Source organism: Macaca fascicularis, chromosome 8, assembly GCF_037993035.2.
Source record: "Macaca fascicularis isolate 582-1 chromosome 8, T2T-MFA8v1.1".
Lineage (NCBI taxonomy): Eukaryota > Metazoa > Chordata > Mammalia > Primates > Cercopithecidae > Macaca > Macaca fascicularis.
Genome location: NC_088382.1, coordinates 2,824,362 through 2,840,686, shown reverse-complemented (window position 1 = coordinate 2,840,686; position 16,325 = coordinate 2,824,362). Strand labels below are relative to the sequence as shown.

The window sequence follows — 16,325 nt, the reverse complement described above, 5'->3', positions numbered from 1 at the left end:
GCCCATTGACATTTTTCTTATTCACAAATACATGTTTTCTTAAATGTTACTGAAAATACAATATAGAAACTTTCTAAAGGTTTTTTAAAAATTTCCCCAACAGTAAATCTATTTTTTGACACAAAGGCATAAAAATGATACAATTGACTCTGGGGACTTGGGGAAAAGAATGGGAAGGAGGTGCGGGATCAAAGACCTTAGGGTGCAGTGTATACTGCTTGAGTGATGGGTGCACCAAAATCTCACAAACCACCACTAAAGAGCTAACTCATGTAACCAAATACCATCTGCACCCCAATAACTTATGGAAAAGTAAAATAAAAAATAAAAATTTATGAAAAGAAATAAATAAAATAAAGTAAAAATATAGCAGGGTTCATATTATTTTTTCTTCATACTGTAGACTCTTTTCATCACTCCGACATTGGGAGCTTTTGTCATAGCTTCGAACAAAAGAACTCAATAAAAGCCAAGTATTTTCAAAATCTATTGTGGTCGACTTATTCTTTGATCTCCTCTCTGCACAAGCTGTTAAGAAGAAACCTCGCTTTTACATTTTAATCTGGTATTGACTGATGTAAAGTTACATTACCAATTCAGTGATCCAAAACTTATTCAAGGGCACATGGGCACTCTTGGAATAATGACCCTTTTTCTCTCTCATCCATGGGCCAGAAATCTGTTTCCAACATGGAGCTTTCATGTCCATTTTAGATTTTGCAGCAAACACCTCCTAGATGTTCTGATTTTGCTTCTGTGCCTACTGCTTTGTGGAGTATCTTTTCCACCCAGTGAGCTCTGACCGTGTCGTGGTGTAGGATTCTGATCACCAGGCGGGGTTCTCACCCAGTGACTCCACAAATTACTGTGATGACCCAGGAGCAAAGGGCTTGCACAGAGTCTGCTCTTCAGTGACCTCCTTGTCTTGTTTGCATTCTCACCCTCACCTCTCCAAGTTCAGGGCTCTTAACGTGGTCCTGTGGCACTCCCCACACATTTTTCATGAATGTGTGTCTTTCTCAGGGTGGGGCTCGGGAGAAGGTGGTTGAGGCTGAGAGTAGCCTGGTCCTGCCATCACTATGCATGGAAAGTTGTGACTATGTTCCAGTTTCTGACAAAGGAGACTCACTCCCCTTTTCCCAGCCTTAGTGCAGCTGGTCTCACTTGCATAGTCTTCGTTTTCCCCATGTGATTCTTAGAATTTATTTTTTTTGAGACAGAGTCTCACTCTGTTGCCCAGGCTGGAGTGCAGTGGCATGATCTTGGCTCATTGCAACTTCCGCATCCGGGGTTCAAGCGATTTTCCTGCCTCAGCCTCCCGAGTAGCTGCTATTACAGACGCACACCACCACGCCCAGCTAATTTTTGTATTTTTAGTAGAGACAGGGTTTCGCCATGTGGCCAGGCTGGTCTCAAACTCCTGACCTCATGATCCACCTGCTTCGGCCTCCCAAAGTGCTGGGATTACAGGTGTGAGCCACTGTGCCCAGCCCTTAGAATGTTTTAAATGCATGTACTTCCACTGTCGTCTACTTCCCTGTATGAGGGAAAGCCTTGAGATAGAACTTATTCTCCCGTTTGTCTACCAGGGCTTTTATTTTACAAATCTGTTAAAATTAACTGGGAGTTTCACATGAGAAAAGTAAGATATGGACTGACGTGTAGTGAATACAGTGTGGTGGCTGGAAGAAAGGCTATGGATTCACAAATATTCGGAATGCAAGTCCAGGCCTGATACTTGCGACCTTAGGCAAGGAAGATAATTGATCTCTCTGAAGTTATAATTTGCACAAATTTGAGACGATAATTAATAACATAAAAAGCAACTATGTCGTAGCTACTGCTCTGTATATACAGTTTTTTGATACTTTTATCTATTCATTAATTTTAAAATATCTGTTGAGTGCTTGTCATTGCTAGCATTGTGATAAATAATAACTTGGTTTTGGAATCCAGTAGCAGTTAAAGACAGGAAATGATCATTAATTTATCCTATGTTACTTGAAAGCTTTTCATAGGAACTGTACATTTTCAAGACAAGTAGAAAACAGGATTCTGGCAATCTGTTAGGACAATAGACTTTCACGATAAGTAAGTTTACTTAAGCCAAGTAAATGTGCAAATTGATAATAAAATGCTTAGCATCATTCTCCATCACATTCATCATGAATCTTTTGGCAATGAAAAAAAAAAGCATTCTTTTTTTTAATGAAAATTTAAGGTAGTGAATCCACAAACCACAGCTCTTCATTTTTAAACTAGTGAAAGATACATACATAGGTTTGATGATGGTTTTCTGTGCATATAAACCTCAGGGAAAAAATCCATACCTAAAAAACTAAGGAGAAGATAATCTAAAGGAATGATTCGTATGTTACTCCCAAACTGCTTTCATACAGACAAGAATATAGGAATAAAGATGTGTAGGATCTCATAAAATATAATTGGCTGTAGTTTAACTCTCTTATTCTATGAATGTGGATGATCTAAATCTAACTTTCGCCCTTTTCGCCTTACCATTTGGTAGAAATAATATTATGTCCCTAAAATAACTTATAATTTGAAGAATCATAACAAATATTCTTGCAACATCAAATTTTCTTATATTGGGGAATCAACGGTGCTGTTTTGTTTGTTGAGCTTTGAGCTGTGCCGTTAAGTTGCTAATGATATGTTTGGATTACTACTGAGCACAGCAATTGGATACACAACATATGCGAAGGAGGTTGTGTCTCGTGGCTGTGTCAGCTGTAATTATAATAGATGGCAGGGAGGAAGACCAACTACGCAGCAATCTGGATGTGCAGCAGATTTAAACCAGTAATTTACAGATTGCTACGTGAAATTATTACAGATTACCAGGAACTGAAAGCCACTGATGAATGTCTTTCCTAGGGTAGATGCACATAATTGTTATTGGGCTGATATTTTAAATGTGTATACTTATGCTTCTTTAATCTTCTTAAATAAATTGAGATTGCGAAGTGCTTAGGACAGCACTTGGCACAAAGTAAATGTCATACTGGTGTTTACTAAGTAACCATGTGAATAAATGAATGAGCTTTACCTAATAATCTTTCAATAAAACAAGGAGTTGCTCAGTGACAGTTATATGGAGAAAAATGCATAATGGCTTCCTACGTAAGTCTAGCACTCATGAATAAGTGTGCTTAGATGTTAAGAATCATGTCATTCAGATACTCACAGGATACTTCTTTTTTTTTTTTTTCCAGACAATCCCACTCTGTCACCCAGGCTGGAGTACATGGAATACAGTGGCACAATCTCAGCTCACTGCAACCTCCGCCTCTCGGATTCAAGTGATTCTCCCAAGTAGCTGGAATTACAGGCACGCGCCACCATGGCCGGCTAGTTTTTGTATTTTTAGTAGAGACACGATTTCGCCATGTTGGTCAGGCTGGTCTCGAACTCCTGACCTCAAGTGATCCACCTGCCTCAGCCTCCCAAATTGCTGAGATTACAGGTGTGAGCCACTGGACCTGGCCCCAAAATGAAAATCTAGTTAGTAAACATAAAACAAATAAGCTAGCCATGAACTAATGTAAGTGATCATATTTTAAAAGAAACAAATAAAATCACATCAATAGAGTATAACACTTGTATAAACATTGGAATAATTGCTTTAATATCAAAGGAAATTCTTTAGTGTTTAAGATAATTTCTCTATAAGGCCATTCATGTTCAAATGTCTTCTAAGAATATTAGAAATTTTGTAAAAAGTGCTTTGTAAAGTTTATTTGAACACTGCACTTTTTTTTTTTTTTTTTTAAACTTATCCTGAGTTTGTTCTTGTTGAATGTACCTTAAGGTTTCTTGGTACTAGTGCATTTAAGCTTTAATATATACACGTATAGGTATATATTTTAAGTGCTTTATAATCTAAAGTTCTTTCAGGCACCTGCCAGTGTTCATTTTTTAAATGAAAATTTTTGCCTCATTAAAAATCAATATTTCAAACAGTCCAGTTTTTGGGGTGGTGACTGGGTGTGGGGATCCTTTAAGGGACTGTGAGGGTCTGGACTGCAGCAGAAGTTATGGGTAGTGAAAGGGCTGCATGAAAAAATTTGCTGCCCCAAATGTTGTGATTCATTTTGAGTTAATGTTTTGGGAAGGGTGTAACTTCTGTCTCTAGATTCACATTCTTTGCATGTGGATGTCCGGTTTCTTCAGCACTGTTTTTTTTGAATGGACTATCCCCTTTCCATTGCACTATTTTTGTTCCTTTGTCAAAAACCAGTTGAGTGTATGTGGGTCTCTTTCTGGGCTCTCTAATCTGTTCTACTGACTGATTTGTTTGTTCTTTCTCCAATACCACACTGTCCTGATTATTGCAGCTTTACACTAATTCTGAAGTCCATTCATTTAGTTGATTTTTTCAACAGACTTTTTGTAGTTTTTTTTCATATAGGTATTTTATATATTTTGTTAGTTTTATATCTGAATATTTTATTCTGGGAATGCTAATGTAAATGATATTGTTTTTAATTTCAAATTTTCCTTGTTGAGGAAGTTCTCATGTAAATTCTGAAAACTGAGAAGCAATAGCTAAACATTTAAAATTACATTTACAGAGGAAATTCATTATTAAGAAATTCTTAATATGCATTACTGAACTCAAAAAAAAAAAAAAAGAAAAAGAAAAAGATAGTGAGCCAGATGTGGTGGCTCATGCCTGAAATTCCAGCACTTTAGGAGGCTGAGGTAGGCAGATCACTTGAGGTCGGGAGCTGGAGACCAGCCTGGCAAATATGGTGAAATCCCATCTCTACTAAAACTGCAAAACTAGCCAGGCATGGTGACACATGCCTATAATCCCAGCTACCAGGGAGGCTGAGGCATGAGAATTGCTTGGACCCAGGAGGCAGAGGTGGCAGTGAGCTGAGATCGCACTACTGCACTTCAGCCCAGATGACAGAGTGAAACTCTGTCTCAAAAAAAAAAAGAAAGAAAGAAAGAAAGAAAAAACAAAATAAAACTTTTGCTTGAAAACTTTACCAAATCATGCTTTATAATTTCTATCTTAGAATTTTCAAACCAATAAATTATCTTTGATAATTTACTCAGCATACAATGAGGCCATAGATTTAATAAGAGTGAAAAAGAATGATGGGAACTGAAGTTAGCAAATAAGAAAGTTAAGCTTTTTTTCTTTAGAAAAAAATAAATTTTTTATTAGAGATTTCCTAATAGCTAGCTAATCATCTGATAGGAGAGAATTGCTAGTATAATAGTTAACATACCTATGAAAAAAATTTGGATGTCATAAGGTATTTGAACTGAATTAAAAAAAGGAATCATCACACGAATTTACACTGTTAGTAGTTTATCCATCAAATTGAAAATATAAACTATTTCTTCAATGAAATACAATGCACAGCATTGCCTTTAACCTCAACTTAAATGAATAGAAAACAATAAATTGTTATTATAGATCTCCTAATAGCTAGCTAATCATCTGATAGGAGAGATTTGCTAGTATACTGGTTAAGATACCCGTGGAAAAAATCTGGATGTCATAATGTATTTGAACTGAATATAAGAAGGAATCGTTGCACAAATTTACACTGTTAGTAGTTTGTCAAATTGAAAATATAAAATATTTATTCAATGAAATACAATGCACAGTATTGCCTTTACCCTCAGCTTAAATGTATAGATTTTAGCAATTTGTTTTAATTATATGAACCTTGTATTTTTGCTTGGGAGACCTAGAAAAATAAGACATGCCAAGTTCAACACTTCCAAGAATTCAATGCATAAATATTTTCCTTTTCACAGATCTTGTATTAAAGATGAATGTTAATCTTGCCTCCCTTTTATTGAACTCTGTAAAGTCAGAGGTGTGTATGTGTTTGTGTTTTATTTTGTTTTGTTTTCCATTTTGCTACTTCAATTGCTTGCAAATCAAATTAGTAGAACCATGAATGATGTGAGTGTGGTACTTTAATCATACTCAATGAAATACCAGCATGCATTTCTCTTATTACTCATTTTCTCTGGCCTTTTCAGTGTTTCAAAATAAAATTTCAGCTCTTAATTATTTTTCTTCATTACAACAGGGTTGTTCTTCACATATAGGGTATTTTAACACATTCTGTGAAATGAAAGGCATTCCATTAACTCTCATAGTGAAGAACGTTCTTTCAAGGGAAGCATATTTAATCACTACATGAAATTATTCATGACTTTTAAATTATTTTGCTTTATTTTCCACAGATTCTTATTAAAATTACTTTATAATCATGGTCTTCAAGATAAAGTGAGAAGAAAACATATGTAGTTCGCTGAATGTTAAAAGTTTGAACAGTAATTTTGCCCATAGTTTTTTGGTTGTTAGTCTTTAACTATTATGAAGTATATATTCATGAATTGACTATGAATATGAGTTCCACATTCAAGTTTATTTCCAGATTGAGTTGATAAAAAAAGAAATTATAGTATATTCTTTTATTTTCTTTTTATTTCTTTTTTTTTTTTAATCTTTTTTTTTTTTTTTTTTTTTGAGACAGTGTCTTGCTCTGTTGCCCAGGCTGGAGAGTGGTGGCATGAACATGGCTCACTGCAGCCTTAAATTCCTGGAATCAAGCAATCCTCCCACCGCAGCTTCTTGAGTAGCTGGGATCATGCCACAATGCCTGGCTACATTTTCAAAAATGTTTTGTAGAGATGGGGTCTCACCTTGCTGCCCTGGCTGGTCTCAAACTCTTGAGCTCAAGTGATCCTCCCACCTCACCATCACAAACCACTGGGATTACAGGCATGAGCCATCATGCCCAGCCTCAAAATATTTTCTTAAACACTTCCAACTTATGGGGTTGGTATCTTTCAGAAAATTGTACCCTTCATCTATTCCTTTTGTTTATTGGAAGGATGCCTCAAGGAGGAAGTGTGTGATATTCAGAAGAAACACTAAAGTTGAAATCCCGAAGTTTCCAAAATAGTGCTGGCCAAAATGCAGCAAGATGGCACCAAGTTGAACAGCACCTTCATCCATGCGGTTGTGTCCATGGGGAAGCTAGAAATGCGTCTTCCACCTTCCTTTCCCTCGCTGCCAGAATCCATTCATGTCAAGTCATAAACTTCCATAGTTCTTCACTCACTTCTATCTCCTTCTATGCCCATCATCATCACCATGTATCAGCTCACCACCTATCTCCCCCATTTCTCCAAAAAAATTCAGTTTATGTCTTTTTCCTGCCTGAACTCCTCAACCCACTTACTGTCCATAGATAAAGATGAAGTTCAGTAGCAGAGCCCACATGATCTGACCTTGACCTGACCTTTTTTGCCCCTGTTTCTGATCAGACCAGCTTTACCTTCTTAGGAAGCCTCTGATATTTTCTCCCTCCAGCCATGTCAGGGCTCAGGCAAGTGCCTTTTCAATGTTCTCCCCCTGTACCCAGTAGCAAGCCTTGTTGTGGAACTGATGTAATGTATGGCAATAGGCAGTTCACTTGAAAAACTCCCTCCCTAATTAGACTGTAACTTTCTTGAAGACAGGCAATAGAAAGTATACAATTGCTAGCTTGCTATTATCTAGGCCAATGATAAGAGGCCAAAAATCTGCATTTCTAACAGATTCCTGGGAGACACTGATGTTACTACCTGGTTTGGGGACCTCATGGTAATGAGCGCTGAGCTTGCCAGAGTCTGCTACACACTTAATATTTTTAAGTGTAAAAATGCAGGAAAAAATTAATAAACCAAATCTGGATATTTGTAGGGTTTTTTGCTGCTGCTTTGTCTACATTTATGCATCATTTAATCATACAAATATGAAATTTTCTCATGTATAAGGCAAAAGTAACAGTGATTACTCATCTATATAACAATAGTACTGTGAAAATTCTTTCCTAAATTGCTGATATACTCAATTATGATTGATATACTCAAATTATGATATACTCAAATATTATGAACATGGGTGTTCCTTTACTACTCTTACATTTATTCCATTGATAGCATATTTAAACTATTAAATAGATCTCTCATCAATGCAAACAGCAACGAGCTTGGATCTTCTTACCGTAACACAACATTGTATCTAGGATGTACGCACACTTGAAAATTGATGCATGCAGAACTATGCATATGTAATTCTCCTTGGAAATGTCTCTCACATTTCTGCAGGTGAAAGATATTGTTCCAGACTATCTTTTAAAAGGGCATTTAAACAGCAGGTATCCTTGAAATACAACAATAGCAACAGCATCTTCCTTCCAGGCAGAGGGCAGATTTGTTTTCTGATGAAGATAATGAAGACAATGTCCCTTTCTAAGGCAAAGTTTGGGCAGCTACCTTTAAAATATTGAAGTTTCCTAAATTTGGGGTTGCTCATTTGTGAGATAAACCCACTGGGAGAACAACTCACACTTGGGTCGACCTTCACACCTCCCCATGTGACTTGGGAAACAAGGAAAGTTGGGGGAAATGCAGACATCAAGCTCATTGCTCTGCTGTGAGTAATACAGTCCTTGTCTCTGACCTGGGACTCTCATGTCTTCTGCCAGTGTCCATGAAACCATGGTAGTCTAAACTGCTAGCTTACAAGTAAAGTAAAATCTCAGACTTTTCACAATTCATAATAACTGATATGATAAATGTGTACTCTCAATCCCCAAATTCAAAATATAGACTCACCTTTGCCCTTCAGACCAAAGAGAGTGTAATCAATCTATTGCCAAGTCAGGCCTTTTCTGCAGTGTCTTGTGAATGCTGAAACAAAGAGTGAAGATGGTGACCTAATATTCTTCTGTTTATTTTAGGGGGAAGAAGAGGAGAAAGAAGAGAAGGCCATAAGTATAGGAAATGTCAGTGGATAATTTTAGTGGTTTAGTTTGAATAATTTATTTCAGCAGCATAACAATCTATAAAACAAAATTGAGATCCACTGTGTGTGTGTGTGTGCATGTGTGTGTGTATGTGTGTGAACTATTTCTCATGAAATCTGAAATGGGAGTCCCTAGTATGTCTGTGGAACTGAGTATTTGCTATATTGGAATGATGGAAGCATGAATTGAAAGGAAATGTGAAAAGCTAAACCAATTACAAAAAGACAATTAGAGGCAAACCATTCTCAACAATTTACAATCGCAGCAAAATAACTGGAAATTGGCTGTACTTTGTCATATCTATTGCAAGAATAGAGAGAAGAGAACAAAATACAAACTATGTGATCCATTGCAGCTGACATTTAGGTACTGTATTAAGTATAAGTACATCAAATTCCTAAAACCTAAATGCTTAGATATTTCATGTTGAAGAAAATAAAACTGAGACTCAGTGGGATGATTTTTTCCTAAACCACACAACAAATAATTGGCAGAGCCATGACTTGACACAAGGCATTGGGGTTTACCTGCTGCTCTTAACTCTAATTCAGCTTTCTTTTTTATTCTATTTTATGGAAGATGACAGTAGTTGCAGCAGTGAAACCCTCGCCCTTGTTAAGTAGCAACGGCAAACTCCCTGGCGTTCTCATGAAAACAAACAAGAAAACTTACCCTGCACTTGCTTCATTTCTATGAATATGAGTCGAATGAATGATGCAGACTAAAGACAGGTACTTAATCATTGCCCTGTTTAGCTAGATTGCAGTTCAGTTCTTTCCGGTTCCATGAGAACTACATTCCTCAAGCACAGCAGTTTCATCCTCTGGTCCGCGGCTTTAGCTCTGTGAGTACCGGAGCGCCCTCTGCTGAACCCAGAAAGTGAACCTCAATGTTGACCCTCAGCCTTGCCTACACCCATGATGTAACATTGTTCCCGCACGTTCTTGTACACTTTCTAAAACTCCGTGGTAGAAGAGAAAAACACAACAAAAATATAGGGTAATAAGATGTTTTATTTTACTGCGATGGGCCTTGCAAGAATTTCTTGATTAAGAATGTTTCACTTGTGGTATTCTTTAAAGGAACAATCCATTTTTGGACTTAGTGGGAATTTTTTTACCAGACACATTGGAAGATTATAAAATATGGTCTTAAATCTGAAATTATGCTTTTTTGTTTCTGCACCATTTTTTCTGGTGTTTTTTTTTTTCTAGGTAGGAATCTAATGTATGGAAGCACCCATTTAGTTGTATGCTTGGTATTTAGTGTGTAGAGCACATCACATGAAATGCAGCACATTAATCTTAGGTGTCTTCTTGGAGGCTAAGAGGTGTGTATGTGTGTACAAATTAGCAAACCAAGGCGTAATAACATCTGTACTTTATCTACAGACTTGTGATTGATGAGCAAGTCAAGGAATGGGAATCAACACTAGATTTTGTTGCCATATAAAGAAGAGAAATAAAATGATTTTACAAAAGAGAACTAGCTCTGCTTCTGTCTTTTGAGTTATTTTCAAAAGCTACTCCCCAAACCCATCTCCAGAACAGAAGTCCCTCTCGATCAACTTGTTTTCTTTCTATCAAATTTTCTTGACATCAGATTTTTTATAGTTATCTTTTTATAAAATCACCTTCTTCATTAAATGATGTATTCTTTAAAAACGTGAACTTTTCTTAATGTTTTTTCCTCCAGTGTCACACAGCTCTATATTGATTGTAGAAAATATTGTAGATGTGTTGCAGTTTTGTATCTTATCCCTCTAGAGAGGCCAACTCTGAGGATATTCAAGCTTTCAAAACCAGTTTTATCTCATTCATTTAGTGATTTGTCAAAAAGGTTATTTGTAAGTTGCAAATTAAAACTGTGTTACATCTTTAAGGTTTTTAAAAATATGAATTCTTTTAAAATTGTAAGCAGATAGCAGTTATTGGGTCAATCAGTTTTGGCCCATTGTTGTGACTTTCTACTACCGAAATCTCTTACAGGCGTTCATGGCAATGGTGGACTTTTCTGCAGTGTTTTGGTGTGCAGATGAGAAAAAAGCCATGAAAACAACTGAGAATCTTCTTTCTTGCCTTTCACAATGCTAAAGAAGAATCATGGTATAAAAACAAAACTAAACACAACACAGAACATATGAGGAAGCCCTTCAAAGGTGAGAATAGATCATTCCCTAGGGAGAAGTGCAAACATACAATACAACAGCAAAACCATACGAGCAAGACAAGTTTGGAAAATATCACCTCTTCCATCCAGGGTCAGCACCACCATCTGTGCAAAATTCACAACTGCACAAATGATTGACTGCTGAGATGAAAAACAAACCCCACAAGCGATGGACTGAGTCTGTGTTGACATCATGAGGCCACTGCAGTCTGGCCTGGGGATGGGCAGTTGGCTCTTGGTGTCAGTCAAAGACAATTCTGATCTCTCTGCTTGTCCACATATCTTCCAGTGGACTATGTGGGACACGAGATTCCTGGGAGCCTCCAGATCATAAAGTGTTTGCTGTGTATCAGTTATCCCGCGTTTTTATGTAGCCATCATGACATAAAGGTGGTCAAGGTTTCCAGACAGAAGGAAGTACCACCAAGAGACAAACGCACACCAATGAGTTAGAAAATACATAAATACAGAATGAAAAATGAAACGCAATTGGTAAATTACTCTAGTTTCCCATTGTAGTGTTTCAACAATTCTCTCTGAAATAATTTCTAAAACCAGGCTTAAATAGAGAAAAATCTGTGTTTAACAATAAACGCAATTTAGCAATAAATACTTCAATGGGACATTACACCATGTGGTTACTAAAAGTGTAAACTGAATCACAAAAGCATAATTACAGAGTTAATAAAAATCAGAATTAAAATGTTCTGTGAACAAATAATAAATGTTTTTATTCATCCGTTAATCAGTTGTTTGATCATCAAACAGTCACTAACCCTACTGAAATGGGAAACGTTCCCTTGTCCCCCTCGCGGGGCATGCAGTGGGGGTGCGGCTCACTTCTTTGGTGCCCCGGTGCTCAGACCTCTAGAGGAGCGTGCAGGCCGGCAGGCTGTGGGGCTCCGACCGCACGGCAGCGTCTAGGGGTGAATACTTACAGCTCCTGAAGCTCCAGTGGGCGTGGGTTCCAGGGTGCCCTTAGTTTAGCTGTCTGTAGACGGCTTGTGTTAGTCAGCTCTATTAGATCCCCTGCCTTATAGCAAGGACAGAGGGCATTCTGTACCTCGGGTTGCTTGCCTTGGTTTATGAGAAGAATTGGATCACACCTGGGCTTGGAGAATTCGTGCAAGATTTTGTGGGATGGAGGTAGCTCTCGGCAGATGGGAGAGTCAGAGGGGAGATGCAGTGGGAAGGTGGTTTTCCCCTGGAGTCAGGCTGCTGGGTGACTGGGCTCCCCTCCAAACACCGCGGCCAAACCCTTCATCTTTCCGCCCCTCGATGGCCTGCTGGTGCCTGCCAGTGCCTACCGGTGCCTGTCAGTGTGCTCTTCTGCCAGCCTGCTTCTCTCCACCTGCTCTCAATGTCCAGCGGCCTGTGTGTTCTTCCGCTGTTGCCGTCCTCTCAATGTCCAGCGGCTTGTGTCTCTGCCTGTGAGGGTCTCGGGGGGTCTCGGGGTATTACAGGCACCAGATGGGGGTGTGGCCGGCCAGGGCGGTCTTTGAAAATGCAACATTTGGGTGCGAAGGCAGGAGTGCCTGTCCTCACCTAGGTTTGTGGGTGCAGGCTTGGGGTGGAGCCCTGGCCAGGGACCTGTCTTTCTCCTCCCAGCACTTCCTTGCCCCACTCCTGTATCATTACTATGTTCCTTTATGAGCCAGTGTTTTAGGGCCCAAGAAAATATGCATTTTAAATAACTACATTGGTAGCTAGGCATGGTGGTGGGCACCTGTATTCCCAGCTACTCAGGAGGCTGAGGCAGGAGAATCGCTTGAACCCAGGAGGTGGAGGTTACAGTGAGCCGAGATCACGCCACTGCACTCCAGCCCGGGTGACATAGCAAGACTCTGCCACAAACACACACAAAAGACAGATTGTAAAAGTGTATCCTTCATGTTATACCCGTATTTCAAAAATAAAATTATGTATAAAGAAACGCTCAAAATAGCATTCTTCAGCATGCATGTGTTTAGGCAGTAGTTACTGTCTCCTAGCATTTGGGAGCTGGTGGGTTCTCTGCAGCGTTTTCTGGTGGCAAAAGGGGGCAGGAGGGTCTGTCCCTGGCAGGAAAGGGTCGACTAGAAAACCGGAGGCATGAGGAGGGTGGGGCGAAAAAAATCGCTACGAAATATAGTCCATACTGTGTTCCATGGAGAAACTGCTTTGATTTCTTCTCTAACCAAAACTGTTTTCCTTTCTTTCAGTAAACTATATATACACACACAACGCACATACCGCACACACTATAGACACACCCACTGGTGTGCACAAACGTCATCATCATACACTTTGTCATTATCAAAATGTACTATTTTTCCTCATTTTTCATTTTGTCTAAAAACTATTTCATTTACGTGCAGAACTGGAAAGAGCATCAACACAGGAATGAGAGATATTTGCATGTGAATCTCAATTCGGGATTAAGAGAGGGCGTGAGACGGGGGCACACCTGAGGTGGGGGTGTGGCAGTGCACTTGCTGATGACTGAAGATGTGTCTGGTGCTGTGATTGGCAGTTTCTATGCATCATCATTATTAATCTTTTCCACAACTCAAGAAAAGTGGCATTAAATCCATTTTTCAGATGAAGAAACTGATATAGGCAGGGGTTAAAGATGCCAAATATTTTACTTCTAATAGTAACAGTTAGATACTGGATTTCAATCAAGTGATTGAAAAGCCAGCGTTCTTTTCTCCGCAGAGCAATTGTAAAATGTGTGTTCTTCAGAACGGTCGTCCCCAAAAGCATTCCCAAAGTTCGAGGACGAGGTTGACGTGGGTGTCACACAGCAGCAAGGAAATCAGGGTTTCAGCCTCCGTAGCTGGTCCACGGTGCCTATTAGCACCAGAAGCCTCGAACATTTACTACGAGGGGTTGGCCCCCATGGTTTCGGAGGATGAGAAGTCTCATGGTAAGCTGCCTGCAAACCTGAGAACTGGGGAAGCCCGTGGTGTAGTTCCAGTCCAGACCAAAGGCCCGACAACAAGAAGCACCCATGTCCCAGGGCAGTCGAAGGTGGGTGTCCCAGCTCACCAGGAGAGAGCGTGAATTCACCGTTCTTCCACCTTTCTCTTCGGCCTGGGCCTTCGTGGAGATGCCTGCCCACACGGGGACAGGGATCTTCTTCACTCAGTCCACTGATTGGAATGCTGATTTCTTCCAGAAACACCACATGGACCACCAGCAGTAGTACCTCACCAGCTATCAGGGCAGCCCTCAGCCAAGTCAGGTGCACACATTAAGATTCACCACCTCGAAGGGTTATGAGGGCACTGACAGCTTTTTCTGTTCTGCACTCTGTTCCAGACACAGAAGGCGCAACTCCAAGGAAGACACATTCCCCTGCCTGTCCTCAGGGAACTGAGAACATGGTAGGTAAATGAAATGCGTTACACAAATTCCCACAGTGAAGCACGATGAACAGCCATCAGAAGGAAACAGGTTGTAAAATAAAGCAGAGGTGCTGAGAGCAACGTCGATCCCATTCCACAGCTGAAGAGCTCAGTGGAGCTCGCCGTCTAGCAGATAAATCAAGAGTGTTTACGATCCAGCCAAACACTGTGGGCTTTTAATCCACATTAAGGAGCTTTACTCAAAGAGTTTCTGGTTTTATTGGTCAATTCTATCATGATTTTAGGCACTTGAATATTTGCATAATGAGAAAAATGGGGTTCTGAGAAGCTGCTGGTTGGCAATGGATTGAACACAACTGGTTTACTTATTTTTAATTAATAAAACTGCAGTTACCAATGTATAAGAAGATGTTGCTGGGGGGAAAGCCAAATAGTACAAATGTGGGAGAAAAAAATGTCTTGTGAATAAACAACAGTAGGATAATGTGTAATTTGGTTTATTTTCCTTCCATTTGAAAGACAGGTGCTTGTTCAGCTGAGCACAATGGGAAAAAGGTGCCTCATAGGACAACACACAGGTCAAGCTAGAACAGAAAATTCACTATTTAAAACGAGATTCCCCTCGTGCAGTTGTACATTATAACATAGCAATTCATGTCTATGTTATTTTCCCTTTTCCTATAAAATCTATGAACAGAATTCTAAAACTAACTCAGAATTTTACACTTCTAAAGGTTTTCAGAGGAAAACCTGAAAAGAGTTTGCCTGTGTTTACACCACTTTCTACCATCCCTCCCACCCCCAGCTTCTTCTTATATGAACTCCTCAGTCTATCGGGTGAAAACACACATTTCTCAGAGAATGAAATAAGCACACGTGCCATGAGAAACATGATTGTTTAGCTGATTATTGAAGCTTGAGAACTTAAGAATTAAGAAAAATTTGATGGAAGAGTGCTGATTAATTAATGAGGTTTAGACGCACAAAAAGTTTCTATGAGATGATGAAGACTCAACAACAAGGAGTCTCCTGCCTCAGAACCAAAACAGATAAAAGACAGTTGTGCTCCCAGAGCTCCTTCTCCACCCAAGGAAACTCTGCTACGTAAGGAAATCATATGGGCAGAAACCAGATTGCAGAGGCTTGGGGACTAGGCCAAAGTAGGCGCAGAAAAACAGCAGTTGTAGAAAACATTTTCGAGTTTGTTTGAGAAGAGAATAGAGAGGACTGAGTTAGAGAAGACTGTGAATTTGAGGAAGTGTTTGTTTATTCTTATTTAAAGTTTTATTTTTAATCGACAAGTAATAATTGTATATGTTGATGTAACACAATGCAATGTTTCAATACATGTGTGCTCTTTCAAGTACTGCAAATCTCTGGAAACATATAATTCTGAGTTTGTTTTGAAATTCTGTTTACGACTTTTACAGGAAAACAGAAAATAACATAGACATGAATTGCTGTGTTATAAAGTATGACTGCACAAGGGAAACCTTGTTTTAAAAAGTACATTTTCTTGGTCCTACCTTTACAAGTGTTTTGTTCTTTGAAGCAATTGGTTTTCATTGTGCTGTCAGCTGAACAATCACCTATCTTTCAGATAAAAGGAAGGTGAAACTAATTGCATATTCTCCAAGATGTTGTTTGTTCTATGTTAAATAATGAAATCAGGCTAATTAAATCTCCATCACCTCAAATATTTATCATTTCTTTGTGGTAATTACATTTTAAATCCCCCTTTTTAGCTATTTTGAAATATGCAATACATTATTGTTAACTATAATCTATATATTAATATTGATTATAAGTTACCATGCTAAAAGTGAGTTAAAGACTTTAGGATAAGACCTGAAACTGTAAAACTACTGGAATAAAGCAGGAAGAAAAAGCTCTATGTATGACATTGGTCAGGGTAGTGATTTTTTTTGGACAAGAACACAAAAGCACAGGTAAT

At 38.8% G+C, this 16,325-nt stretch overlaps 1 long non-coding RNA gene across 1 annotated transcript in view; it reads right to left on the bottom strand.

The window, feature by feature from the left end:
• Positions 1-8,700: 8,700 nt before the first annotated feature.
• Positions 8,701-16,325, bottom strand: part of LOC135964590 (uncharacterized) — a 28,485-nt gene continuing 20,860 nt past the window's right edge. Inside the window, exon 5 of the long non-coding RNA XR_010577083.1 lies at positions 8,701-14,536. This is a non-coding gene — a long non-coding RNA (uncharacterized lncRNA). The remainder of the gene's footprint in view (positions 14,537-16,325) is intronic.